Below are 17,829 nucleotides of genomic sequence, written 5' to 3'. Positions count from 1 at the left end.
GACACATCTATATTTGAACATCAAAAACAGGACCAGAGTGAGACATCGTTATTTAAACTGCAAAAACAGGAGCAGAGTGAGACATCTTTATTTAAACTGCAAAAACAGGAGCAGAGTGACACATCTTTATTTAAACTGCAAAAACAGGAGCAGAGTGGCACATCTATATTTGAACTTCAAAAACAGGAGCAGAGTGAGACATCTGTATTTAGTCTTTAGAAACAGGAGCAAAGTGACACATCTATATTTGAACTTCAAAAACAGGAGCAGAGTGAGACATCTTTATTTAGTCTTTAGAAACAGGAGCAGAGTGACACATCTATATTTGAACTTCAAAAACAGGAGCAGAGTGAGACATCCTTATTTAGTCTCCAGAAACAGGAGCAGAGTGAGACATCTTTATTTAGTCTTTAGAAACAGGAACAAAGTGACACATCTATATTTGAACTTCAAAAACAGGAGCAGAGTGAGAAATCTTTATTTAGTCTTTAGAAACAGGAGCAGAGTGACACATCTATATTTGAACTTCAAAAACAGGAGCAGAGTGAGACATCTTTATTTAGTCTTTAGAAACAGGAGCAGAGTGAGACATCTGTATTTAGTCTTTGGAAAAAGGAGCAGAGTGAGACGTCTTTATTTAGTCTCCAGAAACAGGAGCAGAGTGAGACATCTTTATTTAAACTGCGAAAACAGGAGCAGAGTGAGACATCTTTATTTAGTCTTTAGATACAGGAGCAAAGTGACACATCTATATTTCAACTTCAAAAACAGGACCAGAGTGAGACATCGTTATTTAAACTGCAAAAACAGGAGCAGAGTGAGACATGTTTATTTAAACTGCAAAAACAGGAGCAGAGTGAGACATCTTTATTTAGTCTTTAGAAACAGGAGCAGAGTGAGACATCTTTATTTAGTCTTTAGAAACAGGAGCAGAGTGACACATCTATATTTGAACTTCAAAAACAGGAGCAGAGTGAGACATCTTTATTTAAACTGCAAAAACAGGAGCAGAGTGAGACATGTTTATTTAAACTGCAAAAACTGGAGCAGAGTGAGACATCTTTATTTAGTCTTTAGAAACAGGAGCAGAGTGAGACATCTTTATTTAGTCTTTAGAAACAGGAGCATAGTGAGACATCTATATTTGAACTACAGAAACACGAGCAGAGTGAGACATCTTTAATTTAACTGCAAAAACAGGAGCAGAGTGAGAAATCTTTATTTAGTCTTTAGAAACAGGAGCAAAGTGACACATCTATATTTGAACTTCAAAAACAGGAGCAGAGTGAGACATCTTTATTTAAACTGCAAAAACAGGAGCAGAGTGAGACATCTTTATTTAAACTGCAAAAACTGGAGCAGAGTGAGACATCTTTATTTAGTCTACAGAAACAGGAGCAGAGTGAGATATCGTTATTTAAACTGCAAAAACAGGAGCAGAGTGAGACATCTTTATTTAGTCTTTAGAAACAGGAGCAGAGTGAGACATCTGTATTTAGTCTTTGGAAAAAGGAGCAGAGTGAGACATCTTTATTTAGTCTTTAGATACAGGAGCAAAGTGACACATCTATATTTGAACATCAAAAACAGGACCAGAGTGAGACATCGTTATTTAAACTGCAAAAACAGGAGCAGAGTGAGACATCTTTATTTAAACTGCAAAAACAGGAGCAGAGTGACACATCTTTATTTAAACTGCAAAAACAGGAGCAGAGTGGCACATCTATATTTGAACTTCAAAAACAGGAGCAGAGTGAGACATCTGTATTTAGTCTTTAGAAACAGGAGCAAAGTGACACATCTATATTTGAACTACAGGAACACGAGCAGAGTGAGACATCTTTATTTAAACTGCAAAAACAGGAGCAGGGTGAGACATATTTATTTTGTCTCCAGAAACAGGAGCAGAGTGAGACATCTTTATTTAGTCTTTAGAAACAGGAGCAAAGTGACACATCTATATTTGAACTTCAAAAACAGGAGCAGAGTGAGACATCTTTATTTAGTCTTTAGAAACAGGAGCAGAATGAGACATCTGTATTTAGTCTTTAGAAACAGGAGCAGAGTGACACATCTATATTTGAACTTCAAAAACAGGAGCAGAGTGAGACATCTTTATTTAGTCTTTAGAAAAATGAGCAGAGTGAGACGTCTTTATTTAAACTGCAAAAACAGGAGCAGAGTGAGACATCTTTATTTAGTCTTTAGAAACAGGAGCAGAGTGACACATCTATATTTAGTCTTTAGAAACAGGAGCAGAGTGAGACAACTTTATTTAGTCTTTAGAAACAGGAGCAAAGTGACACATCTATATTTGAACTTCAAAAACAGGAGCAGAGTGAGACATCTTTATTTAGTCTTTAGAAACAGGAGCAGAGTGACACATCTATATTTGAACTACAGAAACACGAGCAGAGTGAGACATCTTTATTTAGTCTTTAGAAACAGGAGCAGAGTGAGACATCTTTATTTAAACTGCGAAAACAGGAGCAGAGTGAGACATCTTTATTTTAACTGCAAAAACAGGACCAGAGTGAGACATCTTTATTTAGTCTTTAGAAACAGGAGCAGAGGTAGACATCTTTATTTAAACTGCAAAAACTGGAGCAGAGTGAGACATCTTTATTTACTCTACAGAAACAGGAGCAGAGTGAGACATCTTTATTTAGTCTTTAGAAACAGGAGCAAAGTGACACATCTATATTTGAACTTCAAAAACAGGAGCAGAGTGAGACATCCTTATTTAGTCTTTAGAAACAGGAGCAGAGTGACACATCTATATTTGAACTTCAAAAACAGGAGCAGAGTGAGACATCTTTATTTAGTCTTTAGAAACAGGAGCAGAGTGACACATCTATATTTGAACTTCAAAAACAGGAGCAGAGTGAGACATCTTTATTTAAACTGCAAAAACAGGAGCAGAGTGAGACATCTTTATTTAGTCTTTAGAAACAGGAGCAAAGTGACACATCTATATTTGAACTTCAAAAACAGGAGCAGAGTGAGACATCTTTATTTAGTCTTTAGAAACAGGAGCAGAGTGACACATCTATATTTGAACTTCAAAAACAGGAGCAGAGTGAGACATCTTTATTTAAACTGCAAAAACAGGAGCAGAGTGACACATCTATATTTGAACTTCAAAAATAGGAGCAGAGTGAGACATCTGTATTTAGTCTTTAGAAACAGGAGCAAAGTGACACATCTATATTTGAACTTCAAAAACAGGAGCAGAGTGAGACATCTTTATTTAGTCTTTAGAAACAGGAGCAGAGTGACACATCTATATTTGAACTTCAAAAACAGGAGCAGAGTGAGACATCCTTATTTAGTCTCCAGAAACAGGAGCAGAGTGAGACATCTTTATTTAGTCTTTAGAAACAGGAACAAAGTGACACATCTATATTTGAACTTCAAAAACAGGAGCAGAGTGAGAAATCTTTATTTAGTCTTTAGAAACAGGAGCAGAGTGACACATCTATATTTGAACTTCAAAAACAGGAGCAGAGTGAGACATCTTTATTTAGTCTTTAGAAACAGGAGCAGAGTGAGACATCTGTATTTAGTCTTTGGAAAAAGGAGCAGAGTGAGACGTCTTTATTTAGTCTCCAGAAACAGGAGCAGAGTGAGACATCTTTATTTAAACTGCGAAAACAGGAGCAGAGTGAGACATCTTTATTTAGTCTTTAGATACAGGAGCAAAGTGACACATCTATATTTCAACTTCAAAAACAGGACCAGAGTGAGACATCGTTATTTAAACTGCAAAAACAGGAGCAGAGTGAGACATCTTTATTTAAACTGCAAAAACAGGAGCAGAGTGAGACATCTTTATTTTAACTGCAAAAACAGGAGCAGAGTGAGACATCTTTATTTAGTCTTTAGAAACAGGAGCAGAGTGAGACATCTTTATTTAAACTGCAAAAACTGGAGCAGAGTGAGACATCTTTATTTACTCTACAGAAACAGGAGCAGAGTGAGACATCTTTATTTAGTCTTTAGAAACAGGAGCAAAGTGACACATCTATATTTGAACTTCAAAAACAGGAGCAGAGTGAGACATCCTTATTTAGTCTTTAGAAACAGGAGCAGAGTGACACATCTATATTTGAACTTCAAAAACAGGAGCAGAGTGAGACATCTTTATTTAGTCTTTAGAAACAGGAGCAGAGTGACACATCTATATTTGAACTTCAAAAACAGGAGCAGAGTGAGACATCTTTATTTAAACTGCAAAAACAGGAGCAGAGTGAGACATCTTTATTTAGTCTTTAGAAACAGGAGCAAAGTGACACATCTATATTTGAACTTCAAAAACAGGAGCAGAGTGAGACATCTTTATTTAGTCTTTAGAAACAGGAGCAGAGTGACACATCTATATTTGAACTTCAAAAACAGGAGCAGAGTGAGACATCTTTATTTAAACTGCAAAAACAGGAGCAGAGTGACACATCTATATTTGAACTTCAAAAACAGGAGCAGAGTGAGACATCTGTATTTAGTCTTTAGAAACAGGAGCATAGTGAGACATCTATATTTGAACTACAGAAACACGAGCAGAGTGAGACATCTTTATTTTAACTGCAAAAACAGGAGCAGAGTGAGACATCTTTATTTAGTCTTTAGATAAAGGAGCAAAGTGACACATCTATATTTGAACTTCAAAAACAGGAGCAGAGTGAGACATCTTTATTTAGTCTTTAGATACAGGAGCAAAGTGACACATCTATATTTGAACATCAAAAACAGGACCAGAGTGAGACATCGTTATTTAAACTGCAAAAACAGGAGCAGAGTGAGACATCTTTATTTAAACTGCAAAAACAGGAGCAGAGTGAGACATCTTTATTTAGTCTTTAGAAACAGGAGCAGAGTGAGACATCTTTATTTAAACTGCAAAAACTGGAGCAGAGTGAGACATCTTTATTTACTCTACAGAAACAGGAGCAGAGTGAGACATCTTTATTTAGTCTTTAGAAACAGGAGCAAAGTGACACATCTATATTTGAACTTCAAAAACAGGAGCAGAGTGAGACATCCTTATTTAGTCTTTAGAAACAGGAGCAGAGTGACACATCTATATTTGAACTTCAAAAACAGGAGCAGAGTGAGACATCTTTATTTAGTCTTTAGAAACAGGAGCAGAGTGACACATCTATATTTGAACTTCAAAAACAGGAGCAGAGTGAGACATCTTTATTTAAACTGCAAAAACAGGAGCAGAGTGAGACATCTTTATTTAGTCTTTAGAAACAGGAGCAAAGTGACACATCTATATTTGAACTTCAAAAACAGGAGCAGAGTGAGACATCTTTATTTAAACTGCAAAAACAGGAGCAGAGTGACACATCTATATTTGAACTTCAAAAACAGGAGCAGAGTGAGACATCTGTATTTAGTCTTTAGAAACAGGAGCATAGTGAGACATCTATATTTGAACTACAGAAACACGAGCAGAGTGAGACATCTTTATTTTAACTGCAAAAACAGGAGCAGAGTGAGACATCTTTATTTAGTCTTTAGATACAGGAGCAAAGTGACACATCTATATTTGAACATCAAAAACAGGACCAGAGTGAGACATCGTTATTTAAACTGCAAAAACAGGAGCAGAGTGAGACATCTTTATTTAAACTGCAAAAACAGGAGCAGAGTGACACATCTTTATTTAAACTGCAAAAACAGGAGCAGAGTGGCACATCTATATTTGAACTTCAAAAACAGGAGCAGAGTGAGACATCTGTATTTAGTCTTTAGAAACAGGAGCAAAGTGACACATCTATATTTGAACTTCAAAAACAGGAGCAGAGTGAGACATCTTTATTTAGTCTTTAGAAACAGGAGCAGAGTGACACATCTATATTTGAACTTCAAAAACAGGAGCAGAGTGAGACATCCTTATTTAGTCTCCAGAAACAGGAGCAGAGTGAGACATCTTTATTTAGTCTTTAGAAACAGGAACAAAGTGACACATCTATATTTGAACTTCAAAAACAGGAGCAGAGTGAGAAATCTTTATTTAGTCTTTAGAAACAGGAGCAGAGTGACACATCTATATTTGAACTTCAAAAACAGGAGCAGAGTGAGACATCTTTATTTAGTCTTTAGAAACAGGAGCAGAGTGAGACATCTGTATTTAGTCTTTGGAAAAAGGAGCAGAGTGAGACGTCTTTATTTAGTCTCCAGAAACAGGAGCAGAGTGAGACATCTTTATTTAAACTGCGAAAACAGGAGCAGAGTGAGACATCTTTATTTAGTCTTTAGATACAGGAGCAAAGTGACACATCTATATTTCAACTTCAAAAACAGGACCAGAGTGAGACATCGTTATTTAAACTGCAAAAACAGGAGCAGAGTGAGACATGTTTATTTAAACTGCAAAAACAGGAGCAGAGTGAGACATCTTTATTTAGTCTTTAGAAACAGGAGCAGAGTGAGACATCTTTATTTAGTCTTTAGAAACAGGAGCAGAGTGACACATCTATATTTGAACTTCAAAAACAGGAGCAGAGTGAGACATCTTTATTTAAACTGCAAAAACAGGAGCAGAGTGAGACATCTTTATTTAAACTGCAAAAACTGGAGCAGAGTGAGACATCATTATTTAGTCTTTAGAAACAGGAGCATAGTGAGACATCTATATTTGAACTACAGAAACACGAGCAGAGTGAGACATCTTTAATTTAACTGCAAAAACAGGAGCAGAGTGAGAAATCTTTATTTAGTCTTTAGAAACAGGAGCAAAGTGACACATCTATATTTGAACTTCAAAAACAGGAGCAGAGTGAGACATCTTTATTTAAACTGCAAAAACAGGAGCAGAGTGAGACATCTTTATTTAAACTGCAAAAACTGGAGCAGAGTGAGACATCTTTATTTAGTCTACAGAAACAGGAGCAGAGTGAGATATCGTTATTTAAACTGCAAAAACAGGAGCAGAGTGAGACATCTTTATTTAGTCTTTAGAAACAGGAGCAGAGTGAGACATCTGTATTTAGTCTTTGGAAAAAGGAGCAGAGTGAGACATCTTTATTTAGTCTTTAGATACAGGAGCAAAGTGACACATCTATATTTGAACATCAAAAACAGGACCAGAGTGAGACATCGTTATTTAAACTGCAAAAACAGGAGCAGAGTGAGACATCTTTATTTAAACTGCAAAAACAGGAGCAGAGTGACACATCTTTATTTAAACTGCAAAAACAGGAGCAGAGTGGCACATCTATATTTGAACTTCAAAAACAGGAGCAGAGTGAGACATCTGTATTTAGTCTTTAGAAACAGGAGCAAAGTGACACATCTATATTTGAACTTCAAAAACAGGAGCAGAGTGAGACATCTTTATTTAGTCTTTAGAAACAGGAGCAGAGTGACACATCTATATTTGAACTTCAAAAACAGGAGCAGAGTGAGACATCCTTATTTAGTCTCCAGAAACAGGAGCAGAGTGAGACATCTTTATTTAGTCTTTAGAAACAGGAACAAAGTGACACATCTATATTTGAACTTCAAAAACAGGAGCAGAGTGAGAAATCTTTATTTAGTCTTTAGAAACAGGAGCAGAGTGACACATCTATATTTGAACTTCAAAAACAGGAGCAGAGTGAGACATCTTTATTTAGTCTTTAGAAACAGGAGCAGAGTGAGACATCTGTATTTAGTCTTTGGAAAAAGGAGCAGAGTGAGACGTCTTTATTTAGTCTCCAGAAACAGGAGCAGAGTGAGACATCTTTATTTAAACTGCGAAAACAGGAGCAGAGTGAGACATCTTTATTTAGTCTTTAGATACAGGAGCAAAGTGACACATCTATATTTCAACTTCAAAAACAGGACCAGAGTGAGACATCGTTATTTAAACTGCAAAAACAGGAGCAGAGTGAGACATGTTTATTTAAACTGCAAAAACAGGAGCAGAGTGAGACATCTTTATTTAGTCTTTAGAAACAGGAGCAGAGTGAGACATCTTTATTTAGTCTTTAGAAACAGGAGCAGAGTGACACATCTATATTTGAACTTCAAAAACAGGAGCAGAGTGAGACATCTTTATTTAAACTGCAAAAACAGGAGCAGAGTGAGACATCTTTATTTAAACTGCAAAAACTGGAGCAGAGTGAGACATCATTATTTAGTCTTTAGAAACAGGAGCATAGTGAGACATCTATATTTGAACTACAGAAACACGAGCAGAGTGAGACATCTTTAATTTAACTGCAAAAACAGGAGCAGAGTGAGAAATCTTTATTTAGTCTTTAGAAACAGGAGCAAAGTGACACATCTATATTTGAACTTCAAAAACAGGAGCAGAGTGAGATATCGTTATTTAAACTGCAAAAACAGGAGCAGAGTGAGACATCTTTATTTAGTCTTTAGAAACAGGAGCAGAGTGAGACATCTGTATTTAGTCTTTGGAAAAAGGAGCAGAGTGAGACGTCTTTATTTAGTCTCCAGAAACAGGAGCAGAGTGAGACATCTTTATTTAAACTGCGAAAACAGGAGCAGAGTGAGACATCTTTATTTAGTCTTTAGATACAGGAGCAAAGTGACACATCTATATTTCAACTTCAAAAACAGGACCAGAGTGAGACATCGTTATTTAAACTGCAAAAACAGGAGCAGAGTGAGACATCTTTATTTAAACTGCAAAAACAGGAGCAGAGTGAGACATCTTTATTTTAACTGCAAAAACAGGAGCAGAGTGAGACATCTTTATTTAGTCTTTAGAAACAGGAGCAGAGTGAGACATCTTTATTTAAACTGCAAAAACTGGAGCAGGGTGAGACATCTTTATTTACTCTACAGAAACAGGAGCAGAGTGAGACATCTTTATTTAGTCTTTAGAAACAGGAGCAAAGTGACACATCTATATTTGAACTTCAAAAACAGGAGCAGAGTGAGACATCCTTATTTAGTCTTTAGAAACAGGAGCAGAGTGACACATCTATATTTGAACTTCAAAAACAGGAGCAGAGTGAGACATCTTTATTTAGTCTTTAGAAACAGGAGCAGAGTGACACATCTATATTTGAACTTCAAAAACAGGAGCAGAGTGAGACATCTTTATTTAAACTGCAAAAACAGGAGCAGAGTGAGACATCTTTATTTAGTCTTTAGAAACAGGAGCAAAGTGACACATCTATATTTGAACTTCAAAAACAGGAGCAGAGTGAGACATCTTTATTTAGTCTTTAGAAACAGGAGCAGAGTGACACATCTATATTTGAACTTCAAAAACAGGAGCAGAGTGAGACATCTGTATTTAGTCTTTAGAAACAGGAGCATAGTGAGACATCTATATTTGAACTACAGAAACACGAGCAGAGTGAGACATCTTTATTTTAACTGCAAAAACAGGAGCAGAGTGAGACATCTTTATTTAGTCTTTAGATAAAGGAGCAAAGTGACACATCTATATTTGAACTTCAAAAACAGGAGCAGAGTGAGACATCTTTATTTAGTCTTTAGATACAGGAGCAAAGTGACACATCTATATTTGAACATCAAAAACAGGACCAGAGTGAGACATCGTTATTTAAACTGCAAAAACAGGAGCAGAGTGAGACATCTTTATTTAAACTGCAAAAACAGGAGCAGAGTGACACATCTTTATTTAAACTGCAAAAACAGGAGCAGAGTGACACATCTATATTTGAACTTCAAAAACAGGAGCAGAGTGAGACATCTGTATTTAGTCTTTAGAAACAGGAGCAAAGTGACACATCTATATTTGAACTTCAAAAACAGGAGCAGAGTGAGACATCTTTATTTAGTCTTTAGAAACAGGAGCAGAGTGACACATCTATATTTGAACTTCAAAAACAGGAGCAGAGTGAGACATCCTTATTTAGTCTCCAGAAACAGGAGCAGAGTGAGACATCTTTATTTAGTCTTTAGATAAAGGAGCAAAGTGACACATCTATATTTGAACTTCAAAAACAGGAGCAGAGTGAGACATCTTTATTTAGTCTTTAGATACAGGAGCAAAGTGACACATCTATATTTGAACATCAAAAACAGGACCAGAGTGAGACATCGTTATTTAGTCTTTAGAAACAGGAGCAGAGTGACACATCTATATTTGAACTTCAAAAACAGGAGCAGAGTGAGACATCCTTATTTAGTCTTTAGAAACAGGAGCAGAGTGACACATCTATATTTGAACTTCAAAAACAGGAGCAGAGTGAGACATCTTTATTTAGTCTTTAGAAACAGGAGCAGAGTGACACATCTATATTTGAACTTCAAAAACAGGAGCAGAGTGAGACATCTTTATTTAAACTGCAAAAACAGGAGCAGAGTGAGACATCTTTATTTAGTCTTTAGAAACAGGAGCAAAGTGACACATCTATATTTGAACTTCAAAAACAGGAGCAGAGTGAGACATCTTTATTTAAACTGCAAAAACAGGAGCAGAGTGACACATCTATATTTGAACTTCAAAAACAGGAGCAGAGTGAGACATCTGTATTTAGTCTTTAGAAACAGGAGCATAGTGAGACATCTATATTTGAACTACAGAAACACGAGCAGAGTGAGACATCTTTATTTTAACTGCAAAAACAGGAGCAGAGTGAGACATCTTTATTTAGTCTTTAGATACAGGAGCAAAGTGACACATCTATATTTGAACATCAAAAACAGGACCAGAGTGAGACATCGTTATTTAAACTGCAAAAACAGGAGCAGAGTGAGACATCTTTATTTAAACTGCAAAAACAGGAGCAGAGTGACACATCTTTATTTAAACTGCAAAAACAGGAGCAGAGTGGCACATCTATATTTGAACTTCAAAAACAGGAGCAGAGTGAGACATCTGTATTTAGTCTTTAGAAACAGGAGCAAAGTGACACATCTATATTTGAACTTCAAAAACAGGAGCAGAGTGAGACATCTTTATTTAGTCTTTAGAAACAGGAGCAGAGTGACACATCTATATTTGAACTTCAAAAACAGGAGCAGAGTGAGACATCCTTATTTAGTCTCCAGAAACAGGAGCAGAGTGAGACATCTTTATTTAGTCTTTAGAAACAGGAACAAAGTGACACATCTATATTTGAACTTCAAAAACAGGAGCAGAGTGAGACATCTTTATTTAAACTGCAAAAACAGGAGCAGAGTGAGACATCTTTATTTAAACTGCAAAAACTGGAGCAGAGTGAGACATCTTTATTTAGTCTACAGAAACAGGAGCAGAGTGAGATATCGTTATTTAAACTGCAAAAACAGGAGCAGAGTGAGACATCTTTATTTAGTCTTTAGAAACAGGAGCAGAGTGAGACATCTGTATTTAGTCTTTGGAAAAAGGAGCAGAGTGAGACATCTTTATTTAGTCTTTAGATACAGGAGCAAAGTGACACATCTATATTTGAACATCAAAAACAGGACCAGAGTGAGACATCGTTATTTAAACTGCAAAAACAGGAGCAGAGTGAGACATCTTTATTTAAACTGCAAAAACAGGAGCAGAGTGACACATCTTTATTTAAACTGCAAAAACAGGAGCAGAGTGGCACATCTATATTTGAACTTCAAAAACAGGAGCAGAGTGAGACATCTGTATTTAGTCTTTAGAAACAGGAGCAAAGTGACACATCTATATTTGAACTTCAAAAACAGGAGCAGAGTGAGACATCTTTATTTAGTCTTTAGAAACAGGAGCAGAGTGACACATCTATATTTGAACTTCAAAAACAGGAGCAGAGTGAGACATCCTTATTTAGTCTCCAGAAACAGGAGCAGAGTGAGACATCTTTATTTAGTCTTTAGAAACAGGAACAAAGTGACACATCTATATTTGAACTTCAAAAACAGGAGCAGAGTGAGAAATCTTTATTTAGTCTTTAGAAACAGGAGCAGAGTGACACATCTATATTTGAACTTCAAAAACAGGAGCAGAGTGAGACATCTTTATTTAGTCTTTAGAAACAGGAGCAGAGTGAGACATCTGTATTTAGTCTTTGGAAAAAGGAGCAGAGTGAGACGTCTTTATTTAGTCTCCAGAAACAGGAGCAGAGTGAGACATCTTTATTTAAACTGCGAAAACAGGAGCAGAGTGAGACATCTTTATTTAGTCTTTAGATACAGGAGCAAAGTGACACATCTATATTTCAACTTCAAAAACAGGACCAGAGTGAGACATCGTTATTTAAACTGCAAAAACAGGAGCAGAGTGAGACATGTTTATTTAAACTGCAAAAACAGGAGCAGAGTGAGACATCTTTATTTAGTCTTTAGAAACAGGAGCAGAGTGAGACATCTTTATTTAGTCTTTAGAAACAGGAGCAGAGTGACACATCTATATTTGAACTTCAAAAACAGGAGCAGAGTGAGACATCTTTATTTAAACTGCAAAAACAGGAGCAGAGTGAGACATCTTTATTTAAACTGCAAAAACTGGAGCAGAGTGAGACATCATTATTTAGTCTTTAGAAACAGGAGCATAGTGAGACATCTATATTTGAACTACAGAAACACGAGCAGAGTGAGACATCTTTAATTTAACTGCAAAAACAGGAGCAGAGTGAGAAATCTTTATTTAGTCTTTAGAAACAGGAGCAAAGTGACACATCTATATTTGAACTTCAAAAACAGGAGCAGAGTGAGATATCGTTATTTAAACTGCAAAAACAGGAGCAGAGTGAGACATCTTTATTTAGTCTTTAGAAACAGGAGCAGAGTGAGACATCTGTATTTAGTCTTTGGAAAAAGGAGCAGAGTGAGACGTCTTTATTTAGTCTCCAGAAACAGGAGCAGAGTGAGACATCTTTATTTAAACTGCGAAAACAGGAGCAGAGTGAGACATCTTTATTTAGTCTTTAGATACAGGAGCAAAGTGACACATCTATATTTCAACTTCAAAAACAGGACCAGAGTGAGACATCGTTATTTAAACTGCAAAAACAGGAGCAGAGTGAGACATCTTTATTTAAACTGCAAAAACAGGAGCAGAGTGAGACATCTTTATTTTAACTGCAAAAACAGGAGCAGAGTGAGACATCTTTATTTAGTCTTTAGAAACAGGAGCAGAGTGAGACATCTTTATTTAAACTGCAAAAACTGGAGCAGAGTGAGACATCTTTATTTACTCTACAGAAACAGGAGCAGAGTGAGACATCTTTATTTAGTCTTTAGAAACAGGAGCAAAGTGACACATCTATATTTGAACTTCAAAAACAGGAGCAGAGTGAGACATCCTTATTTAGTCTTTAGAAACAGGAGCAGAGTGACACATCTATATTTGAACTTCAAAAACAGGAGCAGAGTGAGACATCTTTATTTAGTCTTTAGAAACAGGAGCAGAGTGACACATCTATATTTGAACTTCAAAAACAGGAGCAGAGTGAGACATCTTTATTTAAACTGCAAAAACAGGAGCAGAGTGAGACATCTTTATTTAGTCTTTAGAAACAGGAGCAAAGTGACACATCTATATTTGAACTTCAAAAACAGGAGCAGAGTGAGACATCTTTATTTAGTCTTTAGAAACAGGAGCAGAGTGACACATCTATATTTGAACTTCAAAAACAGGAGCAGAGTGAGACATCTGTATTTAGTCTTTAGAAACAGGAGCATAGTGAGACATCTATATTTGAACTACAGAAACACGAGCAGAGTGAGACATCTTTATTTTAACTGCAAAAACAGGAGCAGAGTGAGACATCTTTATTTAGTCTTTAGATAAAGGAGCAAAGTGACACATCTATATTTGAACTTCAAAAACAGGAGCAGAGTGAGACATCTTTATTTAGTCTTTAGATACAGGAGCAAAGTGACACATCTATATTTGAACATCAAAAACAGGACCAGAGTGAGACATCGTTATTTAAACTGCAAAAACAGGAGCAGAGTGAGACATCTTTATTTAAACTGCAAAAACAGGAGCAGAGTGACACATCTTTATTTAAACTGCAAAAACAGGAGCAGAGTGACACATCTATATTTGAACTTCAAAAACAGGAGCAGAGTGAGACATCTGTATTTAGTCTTTAGAAACAGGAGCAAAGTGACACATCTATATTTGAACTTCAAAAACAGGAGCAGAGTGAGACATCTTTATTTAGTCTTTAGAAACAGGAGCAGAGTGACACATCTATATTTGAACTTCAAAAACAGGAGCAGAGTGAGACATCCTTATTTAGTCTCCAGAAACAGGAGCAGAGTGAGACATCTTTATTTAGTCTTTAGATAAAGGAGCAAAGTGACACATCTATATTTGAACTTCAAAAACAGGAGCAGAGTGAGACATCTTTATTTAGTCTTTAGATACAGGAGCAAAGTGACACATCTATATTTGAACATCAAAAACAGGACCAGAGTGAGACATCGTTATTTAGTCTTTAGAAACAGGAGCAGAGTGACACATCTATATTTGAACTTCAAAAACAGGAGCAGAGTGAGACATCCTTATTTAGTCTTTAGAAACAGGAGCAGAGTGACACATCTATATTTGAACTTCAAAAACAGGAGCAGAGTGAGACATCTTTATTTAGTCTTTAGAAACAGGAGCAGAGTGACACATCTATATTTGAACTTCAAAAACAGGAGCAGAGTGAGACATCTTTATTTAAACTGCAAAAACAGGAGCAGAGTGAGACATCTTTATTTAGTCTTTAGAAACAGGAGCAAAGTGACACATCTATATTTGAACTTCAAAAACAGGAGCAGAGTGAGACATCTTTATTTAAACTGCAAAAACAGGAGCAGAGTGACACATCTATATTTGAACTTCAAAAACAGGAGCAGAGTGAGACATCTGTATTTAGTCTTTAGAAACAGGAGCATAGTGAGACATCTATATTTGAACTACAGAAACACGAGCAGAGTGAGACATCTTTATTTTAACTGCAAAAACAGGAGCAGAGTGAGACATCTTTATTTAGTCTTTAGATACAGGAGCAAAGTGACACATCTATATTTGAACATCAAAAACAGGACCAGAGTGAGACATCGTTATTTAAACTGCAAAAACAGGAGCAGAGTGAGACATCTTTATTTAAACTGCAAAAACAGGAGCAGAGTGACACATCTTTATTTAAACTGCAAAAACAGGAGCAGAGTGACACATCTATATTTGAACTTCAAAAACAGGAGCAGAGTGAGACATCTGTATTTAGTCTTTAGAAACAGGAGCAAAGTGACACATCTATATTTGAACTTCAAAAACAGGAGCAGAGTGAGACATCTTTATTTAGTCTTTAGAAACAGGAGCAGAGTGACACATCTATATTTGAACTTCAAAAACAGGAGCAGAGTGAGACATCCTTATTTAGTCTCCAGAAACAGGAGCAGAGTGAGACATCTTTATTTAGTCTTTAGATAAAGGAGCAAAGTGACACATCTATATTTGAACTTCAAAAACAGGAGCAGAGTGAGACATCTTTATTTAGTCTTTAGATACAGGAGCAAAGTGACACATCTATATTTGAACATCAAAAACAGGACCAGAGTGAGACATCGTTATTTAGTCTTTAGAAACAGGAGCAGAGTGACACATCTATATTTGAACTTCAAAAACAGGAGCAGAGTGAGACATCCTTATTTAGTCTTTAGAAACAGGAGCAGAGTGACACATCTATATTTGAACTTCAAAAACAGGAGCAGAGTGAGACATCTATATTTGAACTACAGAAACACGAGCAGAGTGAGACATCTTTATTTTAACTGCAAAAACAGGAGCAGAGTGAGACATCTTTATTTAGTCTTTAGATACAGGAGCAAAGTGACACATCTATATTTGAACATCAAAAACAGGACCAGAGTGAGACATCGTTATTTAAACTGCAAAAACAGGAGCAGAGTGAGACATCTTTATTTAAACTGCAAAAACAGGAGCAGAGTGACACATCTTTATTTAAACTGCAAAAACAGGAGCAGAGTGACACATCTATATTTGAACTTCAAAAACAGGAGCAGAGTGAGACATCTGTATTTAGTCTTTAGAAACAGGAGCAAAGTGACACATCTATATTTGAACTTCAAAAACAGGAGCAGAGTGAGACATCTTTATTTAGTCTTTAGAAACAGGAGCAGAGTGACACATCTATATTTGAACTTCAAAAACAGGAGCAGAGTGAGACATCCTTATTTAGTCTCCAGAAACAGGAGCAGAGTGAGACATCTTTATTTAGTCTTTAGATAAAGGAGCAAAGTGACACATCTATATTTGAACTTCAAAAACAGGAGCAGAGTGAGACATCTTTATTTAGTCTTTAGATACAGGAGCAAAGTGACACATCTATATTTGAACATCAAAAACAGGACCAGAGTGAGACATCGTTATTTAGTCTTTAGAAACAGGAGCAGAGTGACACATCTATATTTGAACTTCAAAAACAGGAGCAGAGTGAGACATCCTTATTTAGTCTTTAGAAACAGGAGCAGAGTGACACATCTATATTTGAACTTCAAAAACAGGAGCAGAGTGAGACATCTTTATTTAGTCTTTAGAAACAGGAGCAGAGTGACACATCTATATTTGAACTTCAAAAACAGGAGCAGAGTGAGACATCTTTATTTAAACTGCAAAAACAGGAGCAGAGTGAGACATCTTTATTTAGTCTTTAGAAACAGGAGCAAAGTGACACATCTATATTTGAACTTCAAAAACAGGAGCAGAGTGAGACATCTTTATTTAAACTGCAAAAACAGGAGCAGAGTGACACATCTATATTTGAACTTCAAAAACAGGAGCAGAGTGAGACATCTGTATTTAGTCTTTAGAAACAGGAGCATAGTGAGACATCTATATTTGAACTACAGAAACACGAGCAGAGTGAGACATCTTTATTTTAACTGCAAAAACAGGAGCAGAGTGAGACATCTTTATTTAGTCTTTAGATACAGGAGCAAAGTGACACATCTATATTTGAACATCAAAAACAGGACCAGAGTGAGACATCGTTATTTAAACTGCAAAAACAGGAGCAGAGTGAGACATCTTTATTTAAACTGCAAAAACAGGAGCAGAGTGACACATCTTTATTTAAACTGCAAAAACAGGAGCAGAGTGGCACATCTATATTTGAACTTCAAAAACAGGAGCAGAGTGAGACATCTTTATTTAAACTGCAAAAACAGGAGCAGAGTGAGACATCTTTATTTAGTCTTTAGAAACAGGAGCAAAGTGACACATCTATATTTGAACTTCAAAAACAGGAGCAGAGTGAGACATCTTTATTTAAACTGCAAAAACAGGAGCAGAGTGACACATCTATATTTGAACTTCAAAAACAGGAGCAGAGTGAGACATCTGTATTTAGTCTTTAGAAACAGGAGCATAGTGAGACATCTATATTTGAACTACAGAAACACGAGCAGAGTGAGACATCTTTATTTTAACTGCAAAAACAGGAGCAGAGTGAGACATCTTTATTTAGTCTTTAGATACAGGAGCAAAGTGACACATCTATATTTGAACATCAAAAACAGGACCAGAGTGAGACATCGTTATTTAAACTGCAAAAACAGGAGCAGAGTGAGACATCTTTATTTAAACTGCAAAAACAGGAGCAGAGTGACACATCTTTATTTAAACTGCAAAAACAGGAGCAGAGTGGCACATCTATATTTGAACTTCAAAAACAGGAGCAGAGTGAGACATCTGTATTTAGTCTTTAGAAACAGGAGCAAAGTGACACATCTATATTTGAACTTCAAAAACAGGAGCAGAGTGAGACATCTTTATTTAGTCTTTAGAAACAGGAGCAGAGTGACACATCTATATTTGAACTTCAAAAACAGGAGCAGAGTGAGACATCCTTATTTAGTCTCCAGAAACAGGAGCAGAGTGAGACATCTTTATTTAGTCTTTAGAAACAGGAACAAAGTGACACA

The sequence above is a fragment of the Embiotoca jacksoni genome, unplaced genomic scaffold, assembly GCF_022577435.1.
Source record: "Embiotoca jacksoni isolate LCO1_2020_lvr unplaced genomic scaffold, fEmbJac1.0.p SCAF_120, whole genome shotgun sequence".
NCBI classification, from domain to species: Eukaryota; Metazoa; Chordata; class Actinopteri; family Embiotocidae; genus Embiotoca; species Embiotoca jacksoni.
Note: the sequence above shows the minus strand (reverse complement) of the source record.